The sequence below is a fragment of the Sinohyriopsis cumingii genome, chromosome 12, assembly GCF_028554795.1.
Source record: "Sinohyriopsis cumingii isolate HCF-2022 chromosome 12, ASM2855479v2, whole genome shotgun sequence".
NCBI classification, from domain to species: Eukaryota; Metazoa; Mollusca; class Bivalvia; order Unionida; family Unionidae; genus Sinohyriopsis; species Sinohyriopsis cumingii.
In genome coordinates this window covers 125,247,507-125,266,068 of record NC_142972.1, presented here as the reverse complement: position 1 = coordinate 125,266,068, position 18,562 = coordinate 125,247,507, and the positions used below count along the sequence as shown (strand labels likewise).

Genomic DNA, 18,562 nt, shown 5'->3' with positions numbered 1-18,562 from the left:
AATTATTATCGAGGTTTCACCCCAACCCCGTTTCCCATGCATGTGTATATTATCATTAAAAAAAACAACAACATGTACTGTACATAAAATTTAATAAATCCGTAAGAAACTAACTGCCTAATGCAGTCGTGTTTGGTTGTGTAGCTGTTTCGCACGGTTTTACACGTGTATATTCTTGGCAATAGAAACTTTTGCTTTTTTGCAACCTTTTAAATGTTGTAATCATGTCATTTCAAAGTTTATAAAAGAAGTTTCCTATTGAAATAATCACAAAACAAATCACTGATGTTTCCGTTAACTTTTCTGTGACCCAGGTTATCAGAGTACACGGTGGAAGAATCGGCTTGTTAGAACCATTAGAATGTCCTGTGAGGCATGGCTCGGCACAAGCTAGTGTAAAAACATCAAAATTAACTAGTTCTATATTAATTAACTTATTAATGATATGAATTCACTTATAGCTCAGTTTTTATGAAACATCAGATAATAAAATAGCATTTATTTAATATATAAAAATAACATTAAAAAATACCCGAGTACATGTGTACAAAGGAGTGTAAAACCAGAAGGGTTCGCATCATTGCTTACAATTTAAATGTCAGTCATACAGTAGTATAAAATAATAAAAGAATTATTTTTATACTACATGTATGACTGATTTTTATATTGTAATCAATGACACAAGCACCTATGCATACAACATGTTTACTAATAATTTACCCTTTATGGCGCCTCAGATGAACTCAACAGATGCTGGATGTTGACCTACAGTGTACATGAAGAATAGCACTTTTAAACCGAACAGACAGAAATTTACGCGCGGGCCATGTTCTCTTAGCAAGGGCCACGCTGTTTATGGAGAAAGTTATTTAATATTCTCCTGCAACATGTTTACTCTTAAAACATTCTGACAGCAAGAGTGTGGACATTATTAAAATATAGAAACCAACACCAACATTTTAAGATATCCACGTCGGTACGGTTGTTAATGTCCAGTACGAAACAGAAGACGTCGACGTGCTGTTAGGCAAGATTCAAGGATTATGAAAGACTTGTTCATTGCCGAGAAAGAGGTAAGTTACTTTTACTCATTTCTTTTTACAATTTCGCATATAGAATGATCAAAGTGGATAGCCTGAATCATCGACATTATAAGCATAAGCATAAATTCGCATGGTCGTTTAAAATTGAGCCAAGGGTTTGTTTCAGATTTTACTTAACTCATTCAGCCCCAGACCCGTTATCAGTATCACTGCTGCTATGCCCCAGCAGCGCTAAGCTGTGTCTAGCTGCGTGTGCCCCAGAGTTTTTACCTGTTTGAAAAATTTTGTAAACATCGTGCACATGCATTCACTCTTACCTTAATTTCTCTGCTTATATCCAATTAAAATCCAAGAAAGTTTCACCATTTATTGCAAATGAATTTGTCTACACAGTGATGTATTTTTGTTCCCTATTTGTCCAAGTCTTTCACGACTTATTTATACAGAATTTACAAAATTATGTGCAACGTTTATCCGCAAGAACTCGATCATCATCTCTGTCAGCATCCTCATCTTGGGATGATTCAATCTCAGAAACTTCTATGTCCGAATCGAAATCTCACAAAATATCCAACTGCCGAACATATCTTTCCTCAGCTTGCTCAGTATTTTCAAGATCAAACCCGAGAAACTCCTCATTTTTGCTCTCATCAAAAATCACTCTTACGTCCGCCATCATTTACGATTTTTCATGACCAGAACACGTGTAGTTAAACCGCTTTCAAAACAGGAGCCCTTAGCTTCTGAACAATTCAAATTTCCGCAAATGAAAGTAAAATCATTTCTGATTGGTTTAATAGTTGTTAGTTCTTGGAATAAACCCATTTCTAACCAATCAGAGACGTTGAATCTAACACACATTCATCACGCTTGGAGACGGGATCGGCCATTGAATGCAGCAAAAAAATCACGACTACAGGCGGGATCGGCCATTGAATGCAGAAACCGGATCACGCCTACAGACGGGATCGGGGCTTAAAGGGTTAAAGATAATAATTCAACCTCCTGTTTCTAAAAATGATAACTACACCACACTATCATCGAATATTTAAGCCTTCCGCAATTAAACTGTGCAACCATGTCTGGCTCTTACCCCCACCCCCAATAATAATGCGGGCGCTCATTGAGGAGCACCTGCGTTACCGATTGAAACAATTTGTACAAACATAACTGTTTTTCGTATTATTTTATTGCTGATTGGGTGGATCAAGATAAGCATACACGATTGCGAACCAAATGCAGTAGCTTAATTCATGATTTTATTCCTAAAAGACATTTGCCCTGTCTGTCAAATATTTTGATTGGTAAATTTAAAATAGAGATATTGGATAAGGATTACAGCTTTTCTTAATGCTTATATACACTAGGACTCTTGCCAACCAAATCGTTTTCTCATTTCAGTGCATTCTTTCAGTTATGCATAGATAAATAAAATGATCAATTATACTAATTTTTATCTTTTTACAGATTAAACTTCATGAAGGTCACAAAATTTAATCAACACAACAAAGTTAGCAATCATTTGAAAGAAGTGCAAAACATTGACAGCAACAGGAAGAAGTCAGACAAAACCCCATTGCCATGCTAGAGGAAATTCCGACTCCAGTAAAGGGTATGTATAAGACGCTTCAAATCTTTTGATGTAATACACATGATAACATATGCATTTCAGACTCTAAAATTTGACCCCCAATACATTTGTTTTTTTAAATATAAAAGTTGGAAACCAGATTTTGAATTTCTTTATATATTGCAAATGTACATATTTTGGAAAAATGTATCCCAAAAGTTTTGGAGAAATCTTTCAGAGGACTGCTCCAGAGGTAGAGATGTCAATTTTTTTGCAAATTTCTAATGTGTACACATCATTCCTAACGATTGGTTACCAGAGTATACAATCAAAAGGAAATTGTATTAAATGTGAAGCTGAACTGCTTTGTTGTAGGTTCACATGTTCCAACCCCAAAAAGAACTGTAAGCATAATTATTACTAATAAGTGGCAAAAATCATAATCTGAGCACAACAAGAGTATAAATTACATGCCATTATTACAGAAAACTGTATGAAAAATGTATATGGAGTTATAATTTTTGTCACAAATCAGCTGAACTCGTGTGGATTACTAGTATAGATGAGAATAGACACAAAAGAAATTGATAAATTATTTGTGCATAACAGTCATTTTGACTAGTGTACATGTCTACAGTAACTTTCGCGAATCGTCATAAAGTCCATAAATGTTGATTGTTGTATTATCCTCAACCTGCCATGGTTCATCCCTATACGACATTCCAGTGTAACATGTTTTTAAGTTTAACAAAATAATTCTTTTCTCTAACATTTTTCAGTTACATAACATCCAGCAGTTGCATTGATACATCCCGGGTTATTTTTGTTGTTTTTTCTTCTTTTAAAAAAAATTGATATCTGGTGCCATTTATTTTCTCTTTAAGCTGGACTGCTATGTGTGTAGTATCATAATAGAATGAATGGTTTCACATTCAAGAACCTGTTTTTTCAAAACTGTTATTAAGCAGCAAACTTTTTTTGATCTTTATATTTCAGTCTGTATAGTTGTCCATTTCATTCATTTTTTGTCCTAACATGGCATAAGTGCATGTTACAGTAGCCAAGTTAAACCAGACATTCATATTGTGCTTAATTTTATTTGACCCAGATAATGTCACCAGGTTCTGAAAACAAGAGTGTTTTAAGTCATGAGAAAATTGGCACATGAACCATGGACAGGCATGAATTTTAGGATGGTTAGGCTTGAAATATCAGGGTTGATTCTTAAATAGGTCACTTGAGAAAGGATTATATTGACAAGTAAATTGTAAGCAACCATATGAGCCCCTGTGAACACTTTTTTTTTAACGGGTACCCAATTGTTCGTTTTATTACCCAGGTTATTATCAATGGGAGAATACCCGGGTACACATTGGCATCTTTATCCAGTAGTAGTCAAATTTGGAATATGCAATGTGACTTGCAGGTATCTCATCAACAGTGCAGTTTATATGTTTGCTACTGAACTATGGTAATTCTATTGGTAGAGCAATTTGACTCATAGTCCAAAGGATGAATTTTCAGACTGGGTTGGCTGCATAAGTGTGTCCTTTAGAAAACAGTTGGATCCTATTTTCACAGTGTGATAAAGTGCCATCTAATCCAAATTACAATTATATATTTTGCCTTTACCTTGTAAAACAAATCTTCAAAAATCCACCTTAAAGGACGTCTCAAATGCTGTGATCAGAAAATAAAAAACTTCTACCACCTTTTTCATTTCCATTTCAGGTTTCATTTTTCAACAGTTCAAAACTGAGCCTGCTAACTTAAATTCAGTGGTCAACAGGAAGTGCATTGATTCAAAGCGAACAATCTCCAAGTGAAAATATTGTTGCAGACTGGCAAATAATGAAATTCAGAAGCAGGAATGTCAATTACATGTTTTGTTTGCTTTGAATTTTCTGGAACAGTGAAGAATGGTCTTCCTGTGAATCTTTCATTATGACCTTAAAGTTTTTAGAATAAATGTGATGTATTAATATAACAGGTACATACATACATACATACATACTCTCATTGTCTTACCTTATTAAAAGATCACTAATTGAACTCAAATTATATGCTTATGATTACTAGATTTGAATATTGATCTTACTCTGTTTAATTCTTGTATTCAATAAAAACAAAATACTATAGTTGTTTTTTGTTGTTTTTGCTCATGTGAGCAAAATCTTGCTCATGTGAGCAAGATGTTGCTCACGTGAGCAAGGTGCGGCTCACGTGAGCAAGATGTTGCTCACGTGAGCAAGGCATGGCTCACATGAGCAAGATGTTGCTCATGTGAGCAGATCTTGCTCACATGAGCAAGATGTTGCTCATGTGAGCAGATCTTGCTCACATGAGCGAGGTGTGGCTCATGTGAGCAAGGTGTGGCTCACGTGAGCAAGATATTGCTCTTGTTAACAATTCCTACACGTGATTTTCTTATTAGAATCTATTTGCTCACGTGAGTTCTAACCTAATTTGCATGTTAAATTGCACATGAGACTAACCTGAGTTAGATCTCACGTGAGAATCTCATGTGCAGAAGGGTAGGCAGTTTTGGTGTGGGTTGGCAAGGGCCTGCTAAAGCCCCAAAACAACCCAAAAAACCCACAAGTAAGGTTAACTCGAAACAGGAAATAAAACAACAACATAACCCCCAAAACAAAATGTACAATTATCATCCCATCGAACACACCATATACATAAGCAGCAGGTGCAACAGAATTACTAGTCTAAGTACCAATAGTATTATGACAGCACTGGCCAAAATTCACACTGGACAATTCAAACTGATAAGACCAAGGCGAAACTACCTGATTGTCCAATGCAGCACAATTCAACAGGTGGAAAAATTCATCCAAACTGAAACTATAGGCCCAATAAAGATCAAAGTAGAGAGACACCAACTCAGAGGAAACCACGAGTCACTTCAAACTCCAAACACAGTGAAACCACAACTAATCTGGCTGAACCCACTAAAACAACTATCTTTAAAAAAGTAATAGCACTAAACAAATACAACAAGGACATAAGCAATGAACTCCTACTTCATAAACTCACAGCAAATGGAACACAGACCACCAAAGTATATCGTCTTAAAACTCACAAGGGACAAGGAACAAACAAAGCAGTTATAGAGGCTACCAAGCCAACACCCTCAATAATAAAACTAGGACAGTCAGGAATGTGCCATAAGCTGGAAAACTACATAAATAGGCCAAGATTTTGCACCAAATGCCTGCACTGGGGACACTATGCCCTCGGATGTAGATTCAAACCAAGATGTTAAGTACTGCGTAGGTCAACACAAAGGAGAATGCCACACAATTAAACAAAAATGTGCTAACTGTAAAGAAAACCATTATCCTAGATTGGCAGAATGCAGATTTGCAATAAAAGAGAAACAAATAGTGGACTTAATGAACGAAAAACACCTCACCTACCATTCTGCCAAAAACATTATTAATGAAAACAACTCCAACACACCAAAATCTACCTCTGAAACAATCAATGAGCACCAAAACTCTCCACGCAGAATCAGAAGGGAAAACATTGCACCACAAAACATACCCTCGAATCAGGAAACAAAAGAACCAAAAACTACAACCCACATTGTAACAAACCATGACCACCCTGATAGCACTCCAGATACAAACAAAACTGTCACCCCAAACATCCCCAAATCTAACACACACCCCAACACAGAATTAATACAGGAAGTAATGAACCTAACAACAGGAACAATAATGCAACATCTCAATAGCATAATCAGAACCCTCAAAACCATTTTCACCATACTAGCTGATTGGACCACAAGACTAACAGATAAAGACAACGTCAAAAATGAATAGTACAAAAAATAATAAAATCACTATCTGGCAATGGAACTGCAGAGGAATCTCTAAAAACCTATCAGAACTGCAGAACAAACTGAATAATACGGCCATAAAACCAGACATAATCTGTCTACAGGAAACTCTCATAACACAAGAACACAAACGCCTGCCCAAACTACAAGGCTATATCCAGGGAATCTTTAAAAACAGACCCATGGGGCAGAAAGGGGGTGGACTAGCATTTTTTTTAATAGATACACTAACCTACTATGAAGTAATAGAAGTACCCCCTAACCTAAACATCAATAATAGCATCGAAATAATGTCAGTAATGATAAATATAGGAACCACAAACATTCAAATAATAAATCATGCATACGACCCAGGGGGTACCTTCTGCCCTACCAACCTAATCTCACTAAAGGCAATCACTAATAACAACAACAACAATCTAATGATCTGTGGTGACTTCAACGTACACAGTGAATTATGGGAGGTAAAAAGAAAGATCAAAGAGGACAAATGGTTGAAAAATGGATAAGTGAGAACAATCTGGTCATCTTAAATGACGGGTCAAACACTAGATTAAACCCTGAGGATGGCACTCTCTCAGCCATACACCTAACCATCACTACCCCAAAATTGGCTCAAATCAGAAAGTAGTGGGTGGATCAGGAAGATACGTGTTTAGGAAGTGACCATTTTCCCATCACAATTAATATTCAAACAAAAACTCAACACATTCCTAACGAAACCCCACCTAAATGGAGGTACCAGCAGGCAGACTGGAACCAATTCCAATTATTACTAGCTAGAGTAAATCCAGATAACTTAGAAAGCCCAGTTATTGACATGTATTATGATAACATAACAGACACAATTATAGAAGCAGTTAACCAATGCATACCAAAGACAACTAATATCCAAAATAAAAACCCTGTACCATGGTGGACTAAACAGTGCACTATAGCACATAAAGACAAAAAAAGGGCCTTAAATAAATATAAATGCACCAAAAATATCTATCTACTTCCAGCATTATAAAGATAAAGAATAAGCACTAAAACAAACTATAAAAACTGCTAAAATTAATCTATGGCAAACCTTTTGCTCTAAACTTAGTCTAAAATCAAACTCAAAACAAATATGGAACAAGATAAAAGCCATAAAAGGGTATGCAACTACCTCAGCCCCAAAAATTAAAAATGCCATAACAAATAAAGATAAGGCAGACCTCCTAGCGAAGCATTTTTTGAACATGAGTAGCAACAATAATCATACCAGAAACTTTCAAGAACACAAAAAACTAATGGAGGGAACTCAACCTCAAATGTTTAAAGACCACTGAAAGGAACAAAAGAATCTCACCTAAATAGCAACATCACAGTACATGAATGGAAGATAGCCCTACGATCCAAAAACGACACATCCCCTGGTAAGGATCAATTAGGTTACATTATCTACAAAAAACTACCTATCAATATAACAATAGCCATAATCAAACTCTTTAACAGGATATGGGATAAAGGCCAACTACCCACCAAATGGAAACAGGCCATAGTAATACCAATCCCCAAGCTAGGTAAAGATCCCAACAACATAAATTCATACCGACCCATCTCCCTTACAAACAATATTTGCAAAATAATGGAGACAATCATCGCAAATAGGTTAAAACACCACCTAGAAACCAATAACCTACTCTCCATAAATCAATGTGGCTTTCGGAACAAACGGTCCACCACTGACCAACTTCTCAGATTGGAAACAGACATCAAACTCGCTTTTAAGGCACATAGGAAAACCGATCGCAACCTCATAGCGGTTTTTTTTTACCTAGAAAAAGCGTTTGACCTAGTATGGACCAATGGACTAATGGCCAAATTAAACCAATTTGGAATAACTGGACGCTTGTTCAACTGGATTGGCGATTTCCTCACAGGCCGGAAAATCACAAGAATAGGCAACACCCATTCAAAGAATTTTCCCTTGAAAATGGAACACCACAAGGCAGTGTAATAAGTCCGTTACTATTTAACCTAATGGTAAACGACCTTGACCTCAATGTAGCCTCCACAAAAATAAACTTGTCACAATTTGCAGATGATAGTGGCATATGGAGGAATGGAAATCCTGCCAATAACACAGTAGTTGAAGAAATCCAGCAGAGCCTAGACAACATAGGGAGATGGGCAGACAAATGGGGTTTCAAAATATCTCATGAAAAAACTGTGGCAATCATATTCACCCCCAAACGAAAGAACAACCTAGTCTATCCAAACTTCCATATACAAAATCAATTAATCAAATACGTAACAGTAGTAAAATTCCTAGGAATGTTCTTTTCAACCACCTCACATGGAAACAGCACATTGAACATTAAACTCACCCAGAATTGTAACAAAGATCTCAATTTACTCAGGAACCACAGGGACTGACTGGGGATCCAACCAGGAAACCCTCCTCACGATATATAAAAGCCTAATTAGATCAAAACTGGATTGCAGTTGCCAAGTATATAACTTGGCTAAGCAGCCTGTACTACAAAAACTTGACACTATCTAGAGAAAAGCCTTACTATTATGCACAGGAACCCTCCCCTTAACATCATTAGAAGAACTACAAACACTAACAGGAGAACTACCCTTAAAATTACGTAGGCAAGAACTGCTCCTCCGATACTCCATTCGATTAGATACCCACCCAGACAACCATCCCACCAAAATAGCTATAAATAAGTGTAAAGTTGTCTTCAAACCCAAAATCATACCTATCACACCAAGTGGCAAAGTAATCCTTGAACTAAGAGAAAAGATACCTCTACTAAAAAAGCAGGTAACAAACAATACAGACCAGAACAAATCACCATGGTTACAAAAACCACCAGGGATTAACACTGAAGCTACCAAATTTGGCAATAAAGAAGGACAAGAAAACTTACTTAAACCTGCACTGGTAAACAAAATCAACCAAAAATACCAGGACTATGTTAAAATATATACAGATGGATCAAAAACAAACAACCCACCAAGAACCGCAGCAGCAATAGTCATCTCTGAATTCAATATACAAACGGGATCCAGATTACCTGACTATTGCTCCATTTACACCACTGAATTCTGGGCTATACTTGAATCACTACAATGGATCAAAGACAACCAAATACCTAAAGCAGTCATTATAAGCGATTCGCTAAGCGTTATCAAATCGATCCAAAATCGCAATACACACTCTAGTGAACAATTCCACGACAGAGCATGCCAATTAATCGACGATATCACCACAGCACATCAATTAGTCGAGCTCATGTGGATACCGTCGCACATTGGAATCTCTGGCAACGAAACAGCAGACAAAGTTGCAAAACCCAAACTAGGAGATCAAAACTCTATCAAGCTTAACTATAGCTCTACAGAAGCAATAAGCTTCACACAAACATATATAGACCAAACATGCCAAGATTTTTGGAACTACTCCACAAAAGGTAAAAAGCACCATGAAACCCCAAAAAACGTAGATAGGAACATACCCCGGCTGTACTTTTTCCATCGTATACTCTGGTAAAGGATGGAATACGATGGAAAAACATGGAAAACCCTGGAAAACGATGGAAAAATGAAATATTCTGCAGAATTTAGCATGGAAAGCCTGGACATGGTGCATGGAAAATGCTGGACATGCCTGGAAAATTCTGGACATTTTGGACTTTGAAATTTTTCAGCATGGAAAACCCTGGAAAACGATGGACATTTTGGACTTTGAAATTTTTCAGCATGGAAAACCCTGGAAAACGATGGACATTTTGGACTTTGATTTTTTTCAGCATGGAAAACCCTGGAAAATGATGGACATTTTGGACTCTGAATTTTTTTCAGCATGGAAAACCCTGGAAAAGCATGGACAGTTTAGACTTAGAATTTTTTGGATAAATTTCAGCATGGAAAACCCTGGAAAAGGATGGACAGTTTGGACTTAGAATTTTTGGGATAAATTTCAGCATGGAAAACCCTGGAAAAGAACTTAGTCAATTTTCAAGATTGGTACAAAGAATTATTTTGAATTACCTAAAGAAAGAGCAATCATGACTAAACTGCACTGTAACACAGATTTTTGAACTTGAAACTAAACTATTATTTCAAACCTATGATAAATATATACTGAGAAATAGAGGACACAAGTCAAATAAACAAACTAAACCATACACACACACACACTTGACCCCTGCTTTAAAAAAACAAACTACAAGTGTTGAAGTAGTACATCATTTATTGTATGTACCACATATGTAATTAAATGTTCATTATCAAAAGAACATCACTATACAAAAATGTTGGTGTAACACAAACTATACATGTATGAAAAGATATCCTGAAAAATTAGTTAAATCCTGACCAGAAAATATCAGGTGCATATAAAATCATAAATATGTCCAAATCTGTTCACCACATGAGCTTGACACTACAGTGTATAAGTATGAAATTCTGCTGTGCAGTGGTGAAAGCCATTTTAGTCCTTTTCATGATGATTGGGGAGAACAGTACCATAAATGGCATTTCCAATTTCAACAACAATAATAGGTTCTCGAAGACACTTGATCCTATTTTTGATGATGAAAGGAAGTCTTCTTTCTTGTCAGAGCCAAATTCATTCCAAAGAGATGTTTGCTCATAATTATTAGTTATGTACACCTGTACAGCCCCCAGTTTCACACATTTCTTCTTTATCGGAGTACAATTTTTTGCAGATTTCACAATAAAAATTGTATTTGAGATACTCCTTACTGAATTCACATTTTTCCTTCAAATCTTTGACAATTGTCAATCCTGTGTTTGCTGAAGGAAGATGCAACTGAATTAAGTCCAAAAAGTCACATATTTAGCATCTGACAAATTATGCCTTGTTGGCAAAGCCCCAAGGACAATAACATGTTCAGACTTTGTGATTTCACTACAATATATATCTTGTTATGGGGCTATGACATAAAGTGGGGGATCTGTGACATGGGATGGGTAAGACTGAGTTGCTTCATTCACCTGATGATACTGTTCATCGTCTGAACTTGATTAAAACTCTATACTTTCTTCTGAGTCAGATGAAAAACTCATGTCACTGTCACCATATCTAGTTGGTTCATCTGTTGATATTCTCATTATATTTGAAGATTAGTATTACGTACTGTCACCAATTTCATAATATCCAAGACCAACAGGACTGGAGTCACCTAGATCAACAACACTGTAATGAGAAATACAAATTTTTGTGAACATGTTTAATTCATATTAAAATCTTAACATTCAAACATTATTGTTTTGTTGTGGGAATTGAATATGTACAGTTAATATTACACTGTTACAGTAGTTTAGTTTGACAAATCCAATGTTAATGCATGCATCATTTAAACATGGGTAATGCAAATATGATACACAATGAATGCATGTAAATGACAAGTAATTGATACACAATAATATACTCAATCATACAAAGTACATGTGATACAACATACACTTCATAAATGTTTGTGATGTTTTCAGAAAAACAACTCAAGTTTCATAACATTTTAGGGCATTATAAGAAAAATGAAAGTAAAAAATATATTTAACATTTTAAATAATTAAAAACTGAAGTATGACAATGCATAACAATAAATTATTATATCTTGTTCTGCAAGAATCAATACTGATCAGATATTTCCTGGAATTTCTGTAATTGGCTGATTTGGTTAAATATGGTGTACATTGTGCATATATTGTGTATGGTGTGTTGGATAACCCATACAGAGTGAATGTTCTGTTCAAACACGTACATTGAATATTCTGTTTGTAAATACTGAACGATTTCACCATATACTCAGAATTTGTTGAACTCTGAAAATTCCACTTAGTGTTGTACAGTGAAATTTGTTTATTCCTTAAATTATTGATATGGTAATGAAACTGTCTTTAAGATATGAGCCATGTTAAGCTGTGAATGTACTAGGTAAGAACAAATGTATAAAGAATAATGCTTATCTTCACACAAATAAACATTGTTGTGGGAGACAGCTGCAGACATTATTTAAAATGTAAAAAAACTCTCTGTTACTCCTGGAATTACCATTGTTTTCTCTTCCTCCAGTACATGGTGCTTTTAGGAATGGACTTTGTGGAATTAACTTCAAGCTGCTTATATATTTTGTCCTGAACACCAGTACCTGTAATACACAAACAGCATTAAAATGTTTACAGACTGTACAGTCAGACTGATTAAAACATTAACATATCATTCAAAAATCATCTTCATGGTAAAACTTGTGTACATTTTAATCTTGCTAAGATTAATGTGAAATTTTTCAGAATTTCTTTTTCCAGGACTTAAGTTACTTAAGTTATGATTTTACTTATATATGTAGCAGTCTGAAAATTTAGCAGTAACCTAAAGACCTTTTTGGACTAGATCTATAAATACTCAAGAAATTCACAACTTTATCATAATACCACAGCAAACCCTGTTTGGGCTTACATGTATCACTGGAGTTAACATTTCCAAGACTGACAATTACAAGGTTATGGCTGTTAAAATAAAATTCCACAAATTAGGATGCTTTGAAAGTTATCTATACATATATATTGAAAAACAAAAATACCTACTCTAATTTTAAAACTGGTGCAAAAGGAAACTTGTTTTTGACCTTGTATATCTTTTCACATTTATTTAAATACTTGCTTACAATTTAATTATCAGTCATACATATAAAGTGTTGGGCGGTTAATCATATAGTCAGTTTATACTTGGGCAAACGAGATAAAGTCGAGACTCCGTTTATTTCATACTCACCTATAATATTTGGGTGTCCAATTTGTGTTGTCTTTCCATTTGTGTTCCACACCTCGACACGATATTGCCTCTTGGTCGTAAACTTTGTCTTCTAAAACCACTTTACTGTAAACCAATCATTCCCCAACTCCCCAACATATCCAAATCACGGCGTTGGTATCCGATGTATAGATATTAACTCTTTAGATAAATCATAAATCAAAAGAGAACAAAATGTCTGATTTTTCTGTCAAGTAATCGCCTTCACATATCGGAGTCACGTTTTTGTCACGCAGAAATAGCCGAGGTTGTTCCGTATGATGATGGCTGATGAAGCTGACTATGATGGGATATAAAATTATGTACTTATTTTTTTTAACCAATTACTACATTGAAAAAGCCGGCATATTTCGATTTCATGCGTTAGAACCAAATTTTCTGTAAAAAGAAAGAACAAAAAAAACCAAAAAAAAAACGTTTCTGTAAAGTTTGGTTCCAAATTTGGCACCGTAAAACGCTTTGGATAACCAATCTAGAATTTGGGCGCAATTTTCGATTGGAGTGTCATTGAAATTGTAAAATATAAAATATCCCAGGATTTTAAGATGACCACTGAACCAGAAATATCACTGGTTATATGGGTGAATGAGGCATAATCTGTATGGCTAATGTACACTCGCTACGAAAAGAAATGAAGGAATATCGCACGGGAGAGAAAGTGATGGCGGTTTGTCGTGGATTCAAGGGATACCATGAGTGTATTATTGCGAAAATAGCAGGTAAGTCATTACTCAGTCCAGTTGTAGCAAAATTATTTGCACGGCCGCCAAGTACCTTAGCTGCGAAAGACTTCGCGTGACGTAAATTTACAGAAAGCTATTACGAAATATATCCTATGGAACAATTTCTTTTTTTTATGCAGTTTGAAGACTGATAAATTAAACGTCAAACTTGTAAGGATATTGAAAGGTAGGTGTTATGTTTTAAGCTTTGTTTACATGATTGGCAACATTTTTTACTTATCCTAATGCACAATGACCAGTCATCTCGTGTCTGTCTTTCAAAAAAGTTGGTACGTGCCGGCCTTGCGAATATATATTTCCAAATTGTAAATTTCACTTTAAATTTTATTCACCCTTGATATTATTAATGATCTGACTGGTATATGTATTTTTTACATTTTCGTTATTATTTTCCAGACAGTGTGCTATTTGTAGCAATAAGTTATATTTGTTTTAATTAATTTTAGACTGTGACTCGGAAATATACCGGTAGATCTCTTTTCCAATTAATCTTCAATTCAGATTATGGCTTGTTTCTGTCTATCCAATTTATATTCAGCCATTTCAGTAATATTTAATAGTAACTTATTGTATAATTAATAAGAATGTACAGTTGTAAACTGTTGGAAATGATTATCAATTTTCTTCACCAAAAATACTTGTTTAGTTTGTGTCCTTTAATTTCAGAAAAAAGTGGCAAGGCACAGTTATGTAAACAACTTGATGGCGACAGCTTCATTGAAATTCTTCGATCTTTTAATTTTGAATTAAGCAAGCGAGAGGTAATACCACATTTGTTTCAAATTCAAATGTCTAGAACATTAGCTGTAACCTGGAGTTGTGTATATAGATAAGTAAATATATCAGAAACTTAGTGCATTTGAATCATCATGGTGAAAATTTGGATTAAATTTTTTTTCACACCCAGCATGAGGCAGAAATATGTCAGATTTTGGATTTTAACAAAGCTGCTGGATAAATATTCAGAATGCTGTACAGCTCTGTTGAATATATTGGCAAGACACTAACTGGGGCAAGAGCCAATAATAAGCACACACAAGGCCACCTCTCCAAGACCAGTCCAGAATTCAAATAATTTATGGTATATTTTAAATTATTAACCATGCATTTTAAACTTTGTTAACCTATGACAAAATATATGCCAAATTGTAACAAATTTTTTTTATGAACTAAGGCTGGAACATTATTATGAAATTTAAATGTATCCACAACTACTACTTGAAACATTATAGTGTAGACAGGCAATATTCAAATGGACAATGTAAATCTACTTTCAGTTTAAATGGTATAATCACAACTGCATGTATATGGTAGCCAGTTTGTGTGTGCGTGATTCAGATGTTTAGTAACGTTACGCTTTAACAAATATTTAGTCACATCGCTACGATGTCTGCAGTGTGGCAATTTATAGTGATGTCTAGCACTGGGATATCATGCCACAGACATGTAGCATAATGTCTTCTACCCAGTCACATTATCTTGACACCAGGTTGACCAGTCCTAACACTAACCTTTTAACTGTTTACCTTATAGAGCATAATTACAAAGTGCAGCATGCTATAAATAGAGCACCTGTTACTAGGGCATAACCGACTTTTGATCCGGAAATCAGATTCCACCGGATAGTATGAACTTCCGATTAATCGGAGTCGGACAAGGCAGGAACGACCGATTCGGATAATAAAAATAATAAAGTTGAATTTCACCGTGTCTAACACTGCGTGTCATTCGACAGTGCGTTAATAAAGAAGTCAGAAAAGTCCAATATGGTCAACACAACGGGGTGAAACGATAACACTTGAGTTAGACCGAAAGATTTAAATTTATTAAAATATATAATACAGTCCTACCCGTTTATGTCAACATCCTCAATAATGAAGGCATAATATTGAATACATTGACACATGCTAATGAGGTATTAAAAGAAAATGATTCCGCAAGAGGCCAACTTTATAGGACCAAACAAAAGCCTGTTTTATTTTTATTTGACCGCGACATTAAAGCATGGCGGCAAGATCAACTAATTGTTGAATGAAGTACAGGATGGAACTGGCCGCTTGCCGACATAAATGATTAAGGCGGGAAAATAAAAGCCTGGCGGCAAGATCAACTAATTGTTGAACAAAGAATGGGTCGGAACTGGCAAAAAAATAAAAAATTTCATGGATTCTTTGTGGCTTTGAACTTCGTTGCATTTTGCTATAGTCCTGCCATATCCTTCCCCTTGTGACATCGGTGTGATATGCAAAATGTGTGTAACACGGTTTAAAAAGTTGATTTGAAAAACCTTTTAATTTAGCATTTCCGATTAATTGAATCGTATCCGGGATCGGAAAAATTTCATGCCCAAAATCCGGAATCGGAAATCAGTAGAAAAATGCTAATCGGTTATGCCCTACCTGTTACCTATATGACTCCATACGCAAAGGCCTGCCTGTTAACTGTTAAGCATTGTAGTGTATTTTATGTTAAACAGCAATTGTAACCATTTTACATTTTTGGTACACATCTATTATGTGTGGAAAAATTTAAGATTAAAAGTCTGATTGTTATAGCTGCGTAAATTTTTTTCACTGAAGAATTTTTTACGTGCTTTAAAATCTTGAGAGGACTCATTCACCGTCATGTCAGTGAGGCCGCGTGACCAATCGTAGCTGCCATTTCTCATACTTGAAATTTACAATTTGTCGTCTGCATCTACATCACTAAGTCATCTGAATTTGATAATTTATGAAAACTAATTGCTGCCTGCATCAATATCAGAGCCTTTACTTAAGTTATTGAATCTTTCGTAGTTCTGATTCTAATCGTGAAAACTTCGTAAGTACTGAATGAAATCCGCGACCTCCATTTTGGAGAGTGGAGATTATGACCCAGTTACTTTAAATAGCAGATATCGACCAGGGCATAAACAGTGACCACGTGATCCGATGTAATTGTCATTCACAGAAATGAATGTAGTATCTAAATGGGGGTTTTCCCCGAAGGTGGCGCTATGAAAACCAGTTTAAAATGGCTGATGTTTACAGCAGGCGTCAAAAGGCGCTTCCACGTGAATGGAGTAGAGGCATCAAAAGACGCTTGCATGAGGTAAAGGGTTGATGCTGAGCACCAGGCAAGGCAGCTAATAGTACCATTTTTTTAATAAGTCTTTGGTATGACTCGGTTAAGGGTTCAAACCTGTGACCTCTCACACCAGTAGCAGGCGTTCTAACCACTTAGACTTAGGCCACAGGAGCAGTTAGGTAGCCAGTTTAATTTGTGATGGAAACCACAGGTTTTTTAAGCCTATCAAGTTAGTCATCAAGCCAAGTGCCTCATTACAATTACCAACCTCAGGTATTGTAAAAGTACTGTAATTGCATGAAATGTTTCAGGCATAACTCTCATTCTCTCACTCCCCCCCCCCTCTCTCTCTCTCTCTATATATATATGGGATTGAAATAAATTTGAAATCTTGCTTGATTCTATTCATTAATATACAATGATTTGTATTTCAGAAATCATGAAGGAGAAGTATAACATTGGGGAGGTGATGGTGAGATAGAAGCTTTGCGATTTGGTTAAACCATCAAGAGTACCATCACTTCCACAGACTCCAGTGGTGACAACAGAAAAATAAGAAATGTGGTGAATGAACTATGAAACAACACGTGTAAAAAAAAATATTTTAAATTTTTTTAATTAAAATTGAGATAGAAATTAACGTGAATTCCTGTTATTTTGTTGTTAAGATTGCTTCAGAATAAATTCAAACTATAACTAGAGTAAGAGAACATATTTTTAGAAACTTGGATGATGTTAAGGAGCCAGTAATCTGGATTTTATGACACACCAGTAGAAGTGTAGCGATATTTATGACAACTTAAGCCATGTTGTCTACTGAATACTAGTGCACAACCTATTAAGCTACCAGTGACAAGTATAGTTTTTAATTTTTGTTTCCTTGTTTAAAAGTTACTAAACATCACAGTCAATACAAGGAGTTGGTTGGGGTAATTTGGATCATGTTCTTCTTGAAATTATCATCAAATAAAAGTTGCATCACTGTTACAAATCTCGTTTTCGCAAAATATTTCAACAATTTTCAGCTAAATTTTAGTGTTGTCCAGGGTTTTCCAGCCTACCCTGGACAGAGGCTGGAATATTAGTCCAAATACTCCAGTGTTTTCCATGCTAGAATTTTCCAGCGTTTTTCATGCTAGAATTGTCCAGGGTTTTCCAGCCTACCCTGGACATAGCCTGGAATAATAGTCCAAATACTCCAGCGTTTTCCATGCTAGAATTGTCCAGCATTTTCCATGCAAGAATTGTTCAGGGTTTTCCAGCCTACCCTGGACAGAGGCTGGAATATTAGTCCAAATACTCCAGCGTTTTCCATGGAATATGATGGACATTCTACAGCCGGGTCAGCTACCTAAGGGTACCTATTTAGAACAGAAAACCATAAACAGGATAATAACTGGAAAAACTAAACTAGCAAGCAATTTTGGAAGGTTTATAGGACCCAAACCAGCAACCATTAACTGC

General features: G+C 35.6%; 2 long non-coding RNA genes across 2 annotated transcripts; both read left to right on the top strand.

The window, feature by feature from the left end:
* Positions 1–738: 738 nt before the first annotated feature.
* Positions 739–4,513, top strand: LOC149787401 (uncharacterized). Its single transcript, XR_016425283.1, has 3 exons — positions 739–1,073; positions 2,511–2,655; positions 4,345–4,513. It is a non-coding gene; the product is annotated as an uncharacterized LOC149787401 (long non-coding RNA).
* Positions 4,514–13,762: 9,249 nt separating this feature from the next.
* LOC149787400 (uncharacterized) lies at positions 13,763–17,738 on the top strand. Its single transcript, XR_016425281.1, has 3 exons — positions 13,763–14,008; positions 14,699–14,793; positions 17,533–17,738. It is a non-coding gene; the product is annotated as an uncharacterized LOC149787400 (long non-coding RNA).
* The last annotated feature ends 824 nt before the right edge of the window (positions 17,739–18,562 follow it).